This window comes from Oncorhynchus gorbuscha, linkage group LG15 (assembly GCF_021184085.1).
Source record: "Oncorhynchus gorbuscha isolate QuinsamMale2020 ecotype Even-year linkage group LG15, OgorEven_v1.0, whole genome shotgun sequence".
NCBI lineage: Eukaryota > Metazoa > Chordata > Actinopteri > Salmoniformes > Salmonidae > Oncorhynchus > Oncorhynchus gorbuscha.
This window is the reverse complement of record NC_060187.1, coordinates 56436739-56443375: the sequence shown is the minus strand read 5'-3', so window position 1 is coordinate 56443375 and position 6637 is coordinate 56436739. Positions and strand designations below refer to the sequence as shown.

Sequence of the window (6637 nt, the reverse complement as noted above, 5' to 3'; positions counted from 1 at the left end):
AAACAAGGGTTATCTATTGGACCATGGGCCTGCATGGCGCACAAGGGCCCTGCACAATGAGTCCCTTTGACAAGACCCTGCCCTTTCTGCCAGAGAAACTCAACAGAGAAGGGATCCTGAGTGACATGCCCTGTAATAGATCTAGAACACAGATCAAATACATAGCTAGGAGATTACTGCAACTGGGAAAACCATACATGGTTAGCAAGGGTCATTACAGACTATCAAAACGGTTTCACAATGTCTCCTCCTCAGTCCATGGCAAAAGTTCCTTACAGTTATAATACTGTAGAAAAGTAACACAGCTCACACATATCATCCCCTAAACCCCCACCACAAGCACAATAGCTCTCTTGGAATGATAATGGCATACTTTCCACATTCCTGTACTAGTACGGGAATCATTTTACCAGGTATGTTGACTGAGAACACATTCTCATTTACAGCAATGACTGGGGAATAGTTACAAGGGAGAGGAAGGGGGATGAATGAGCCAACTGGAGGCTTGGGATGATTAGGTGGCCACGATGGTATGAGGGCCAGATTGGGAATTTAGTTAGGACACCGTGGTTAACATCCCACTCGAAAGACGGCCCCCTACACAGGGCAATGTCCCCAATCACTGCCCTGGTGCAATGGGAAATATATTTTTTTAGACCAGAGAAAGGAGTGCCTCCTACAGGCCCTCCAACACCACTTCCAGCAGCATCTGGTCTCCCCATTCATGGACCGACCAGGTACAACCCTGCTTAGCTTCAGTCCAGCAGTGGGATTCAGGGTGGTACTCATATCCCTAGGTCAGTCATTTGTCATTTAAAATGTCCAATGCTGACACGCTAATTCACAACTTTCTCCATTTGCTTTCCACTATGGCCATTAGGGTGATGCTGAGATCTACAACATTAACTATTACCTCTGACAGAAGCCACCATGCTAGCTAGCTCCCGGAGCACAGGGCATGGAGTGCAGCGCTCCCTGAAGAACAATGCAAACACTATACTGGACGAAATGGTAGAAAAAAACAACAGTGGAATCTGCATGCTAATATTTCCTCAACAGTGGTCTATTGTCAGAGCCGCATAGTTGTTTATGTGGGACAAGGAGGCCAGTGTCACTAAAATAACTCCTATAAGTATGGACTTTCAACCCGATTCACAGTGACACTTATCTGATGCCTGAGCAACTGCAAGGCAGGCGTTGGTTTGAGCCGGTTTGAGCAGATCATTGGGTTTGTGAAAGACCTCAACAGTATTTTTTTTATTTTTATAATTAACCTTTTACTAGGCAAGTCAGCTAAGAACAAATTCTTATTTACAGTGACGACCTTCCTGGGGAACAGTGGGTTAACTGCCTTGTTCAGGGGGCAGAATGACAGATTTATACCTTGTCAGCTCAGGGATTCCATCCAGCAACCTTTGTTACTGACCCAACGCTCTAACCACTAAGCTATCTGCCGCCCCAGTGACTCAGAATGGATCAACAAGGAGTTCAGATGGAAGAATATCACTGCATTTAGAATTTTAAAAACTAAAACTTGCAATTTGGAGAACCAAAGTTCTGGATCTACTGACAGATGTTCCGATTCTATGATCAAAGAGACGTATTACAATCCGGATCAGCGATCTTCCAAAGGGACATCGTGGATCTGAGTCCAATTAAAGCACATAAGCCGAAGCTGTTACAGTTGTTTGAATGATGTACATGGAGGTAGAGCCATACTACTCGAGTCAGCTACAACGACAAAAATCACAGGCACTTGAACGGGTGACACTGAAATTAAATATCTAAGATGAAAGCAGGTTTTCTGTAGCGGAAGCTATTTACTTATTAAAACAAATTGCTCTTAGATATGATTGTGAAAGGATTGAAGGACGGCTGGTCTCAACCGAAGCTCAAAGCCCATTGGGGAACCAGGACGCCACCAGCACGTATTTTCTTATTTCTCTAGGAGTCACTAAGACCTTGATACTTTCCCAGTGAACAAAATCACAGAACCAAACATCCCTTGTCACCTTGGTGAAAGGCAACTGTAATTGTGACCCTACACCTCACAACATGAAATATGAGAGACCAGAAGAGCAAGGAAAGAGAAAAGACAGATCAGGAGAAAGAGACAATGGAGAGAAGAAAAAAAGGAGAGGGATACATGGAAATAGTATGAAAAGGAGGGAGAGATAGAATGAGAGAGAGGATGAGGGAGAGAGATATTTTCCCAGTAGATGTGATTGAGGTGTGTGCTGCTGTGACAGTGCTTTTAAGACACAGTGATTTGATGTTATAAAATGATGAAAGCCGTGCCTGTGCTCCGGTGCTCCAGCAGCTCCACAATATGAGCAAACTGTTCAGACTTATTTCCTCCCAGCAGTGGCCCTGTTATGTTACAGAGTCATCTCACACCATCACCTCCATCATCAACTGCCATCAAATAGCATTGTTCTGATTAGCACTTCCCACTGCACTTACAGTATGACGACAAGTCACTTTGTATCTTGTATGCTTGGCAAACACAAAAACACTGAATAATCTGTCTTATCCACTATTCCTTCTCCCACTCTCTGGGACAGGAACTGTATACCTATGTGTGTGCACAACCCAGAGTGTTTTGACATTGAAACACCTCTGAAAATTAAACACAAACAAATGTACAATTGTATAGTTTTGCATTGCCCATCTATTCCACATGCGTGCATTGTCAGAAAATATAGTTATGAATAAAGTTTATAAAAGATAGTCATCTTGACATTAGACTGCTTTGAAAAAAGGTCTAAAAACACCTGACTGACTTTGATTTTGAAGTGGAATACCCCTTTAATGCTTTGTCTTTGGTTCCCTGACAGCAATACTGTGACCGAGACCTGAACAGGACTCTGTCTCCATTAGGCTCAGCCACTACTTGCAGATGCCCTCAGAATACGTCTGCACCGGGCCACCGTCTCCACTTTAATCGCATACCATCAGTCATTCAATCAACAGGGCTGAATGCTGATGAAATAGTCTCCCTCACACACTCTCCCTGCCAAATCAGTTAAGCGCACTGTTCCCTCTACAGATAACGGAGCTTAATATAACTCCATATTCTACTAGGAAATGCTGTTAGTCATATGCTCAGAGGAGCGTGGAGCACGGCTACGACGCCTTTAAAAACCTGTGGACGATTGCATTTCATTAACGCTTCCCATATTGCTGTGAGACACTGTGAGTTGTGTCAGAAACATCACTTTATAATATAATATACTAATAAAGTGGTACTGGAATGTCAAAGAAAATCAGGCAGAAGCAGGTCCAAAGCAAAGAAACATTTGCGTCATCTTTGGGGGGGGGGGGGGGGGGGAAGAGATGAAAAAGTGAGATACAGGGATCGAAAGAGAGAAAGAGGTGATTTATCCCCAGTGTGCTCCTTTATTACATGAACAAAATCACGCTTAGCCCTCTCCCCAAAAAAAGATGCAGTAGCAGAGATAGAGGGGGATGATGAAACACTGGTGCTTGTCAACAACATTCAGGGAAATGAATGTGCGGGCTGATGCATGACACTGAGGAGGGGGTAGGAGGGTCTCTACAGAGCTGCTTCAGGGTTTGCACTGTAGCACACTGCGCTCACTTTTCTTGATCTCTTGGTCCCTTTCATCAATTTCGTATTATTCATGTGCTTTTACAATGAGAACATCTCACGGCAACATACCGTCACAGGGTAGGCTGAGGCAGGCACAGGGCCTGGCTGGAGACAGATGATAGGCCTTGGTGAACGGATGAAAAGCACACAGCCACTCATCATGATACAGTATATATATATATATATATATATATATATATATATATATATATATATATTCGCTGGGGAGACGGACCACTTCAATCAGGCCCGTCAATGATCTCCACTCTTAGAAAAAAAAGGTGCCGTCTAAAACCATTCGGCTGTCTCCATAGGAGAACCCTTTAAAGTAGGAGAAGCCTTAAAGAATCCCATTTGGTTCCATGTAGAACCCATTCCACAGAGGGTTCTACCTGGAACCAAAAAGTGTTCTCCTTTGGGGACGGCCGCCGAACCCTTTTTATCTTAGAATGTACTTTAAAGATGTTTATTTACCAAGCTATGACCGTTCCATAAAAAGAAGCTCTGTAGTGCCGAGAGAGAGATGAGGAGAAGCGACAACCCACAGTGGCAAACTCTTGACAAACAGACAAGACGAGGAGAAGAGGAATGCAGCGAGTGGGCCTTGGCTCTCTCCTCATGGCCCCTGTAGAGCAGAGGACGTTTGGCCTTCTGGTGGACCAGCGTCTGGAACAACAACAAGGAGCCAGCCAGGATCCACCTACAGTGGTGGGACCCAGGCACGGGAAGTATTCCTCTAAGAAGCAGCGCAGTTATGTGGCCCTTGACCAGACCTCCCACCCAGGAGTAAAAAACTGCCACTGCCCACTCTGCCACAGCATTCATCATGGTGCAAGGACCTCCACCCACAGGCCCCGGGTAGAATGACCCTCTGTCTTCAGACTTATCAGGCATTCATGGTCAGGCCGTCCTCTGGAGATTTTTCAACGGCAGATAGAGGAGATGCTACAGACGCTACAGCTAAACCCCTTATTTTTTCGCCTATGTCCTTGAAACCCCAAGCCCCTTGCATGACCTCTGTGACCTTCACTTCCTACAACTGCTCAATCCAAATGGAGTCATGTGTATGTCAGAAACAGTTCAACCAAACCTGTGTACACTCTTAGAGGAACCCTATGAAGAACCCTTTTTGGTTCGAGGTACAACCCTTTTGGGTTCCATGTAGAACCTTTCCCACAGAGGGTTCTACCTGGAACCAAAAATGGTTCTCCTATGGAGACAGTGTAGAACCCTTCTGGAACTTTTTTCCCCCTAAACGTGTATGTGATATCAACTTTTACCCAGGACGAAAATCTAGAAAAATGTGTCAGTGGTAGTGCCAATCTTCACTATTTCAGCATGCAGTCATGCAAAACAAAATCCACTTTGCTGGGTTACACTTCCTGTTCTTGTTTAGCATCAGTGTTGAGGTTTACATCGTAATCTGATCTAGTCCCAGTGAGGCTGGCACCACTACCAGCGATGATGGAACCTCAACTCTGTTCCGTCAACACCGCCCAATGCTTTTCGCACTAATCTGTTTACTGGCCAAAAACATCTCACTCAGAGCATTCTCTCTCTCTGACTCTCTTTCCTTCAGTATTTTACTCTTCTACTTTCTCACTCTCCCACCGTCTTTTACTCTCTCTCTAGATTTCTCTCTCCCGTGGGGTTTCTAGCCTGTGATCTCTCCTCTCTCAGGTAAAAGGTGTTAGGTAACAACAGCACAGAACAGGCAGATACGGCATCAACAGGTTGCTATTGATCAATCCACAGTGTGTGTGTCTGTGTGCATGCATGCGGGCGTGAATACAGGGACGTTATCTCTAATGGGGAAGGGCAATTGCCTCGCCAGCTCCTCGACAAAACAGCCGTGAGCTGTGTGAACGTGAGCCAACACAGCCTACATTTCACAGTATTGCCCAGAGAATACACTAGTTAGTTTCCTCTCCCACCACACCACCACTGTCCTGGATCACCGGCACATTGAAACAGAAAAGGAGCAAATCCAGTCGGTGACAATGGCGTTTGTTTACGCCCCGAGCACAACGCACCATTATTCTGCTTTAGATGAACATGTACGGTGGGCTTTCGTCTAATTGCTTCATTTCTTCTTGTTTCATGACATTTCCTCTTTACATTATGTTTAATTCTTTAAAGTCTAAGACGTTGGGGGAGGAGGGGGTGCTAAGTTGACATATGGAATTGTTTTAAGATGGTCAAATTACATTTTTCAATTTTAGGACCTCTTTGGTTATATATTTTTATTTTATTTTTAAAAAATTATTTGAAAAAAAATCTATAGTTTGTTCTTTACTACTAAAGCCCATAGAAAAGCATATTCATGAATGGCAAAAAGGACAGCCAAAAAATGTATCATAAGAAACAAGGTTTTGAAGTGTCTGTCCTAAATCTAGGAGTGTGCAAAGCTGTCATCAAGGCAAAGGGTGGCTACTTTGAAGAATCTCCGATATAACATATATTTAGATTTGCTGAACACTTTTTTGGTTACTACATGATTCCATATGTTATTTCATAGTTTTGATGTCTTCACTATTCTACAATGTAGAAAATAGTAAAACTAAAGAAAAACCCTTGAATGAGTAGGTGTGTTTAAACTTTTGAATGGTACTGTATATACACTACCATTCAAAAGTTTGGGGTCACTTAGAAATGTCCTTGTTTTTTAAAACAAAAGCACATGTTTTGTCCATTAAAGTAACATCAAATTGATCAAAAATACAGTGTAGACATTGTTAATGTTGAAATTTACTAATGTAGCTGAAAATTGCATTTTGTTTTAATGGAATATCTACATATGCATACAGAGGCCAATTGTCACCAAGTTGATCATTTTAAAAGTTAAATTAATAACTAGAAAACCCTTTTGCAATTATGCTAGCACAGCTTAAAACTGCTGTGCTGATTAAAGAAGCAATAAAACTGGCCTTCTTTAGACTAGATGAGTATCTGGAGCGTCAGCAGTTGTGGGTTTGATTACAGGCACAAAATGGCCAGAAACAAAGAACAGCTGAATGCATCTGA

At 43.2% G+C, this 6637-nt stretch overlaps 1 protein-coding gene across 3 annotated transcripts in view; it reads right to left on the bottom strand.

Annotated features, from left to right (window-relative positions):
* Window positions 1-6637, bottom strand: part of LOC123997536 (myelin basic protein-like) — a 51980-nt gene that overhangs the window by 311 nt on the left and 45032 nt on the right. The gene's annotated exons all lie outside the window — the stretch shown is intronic.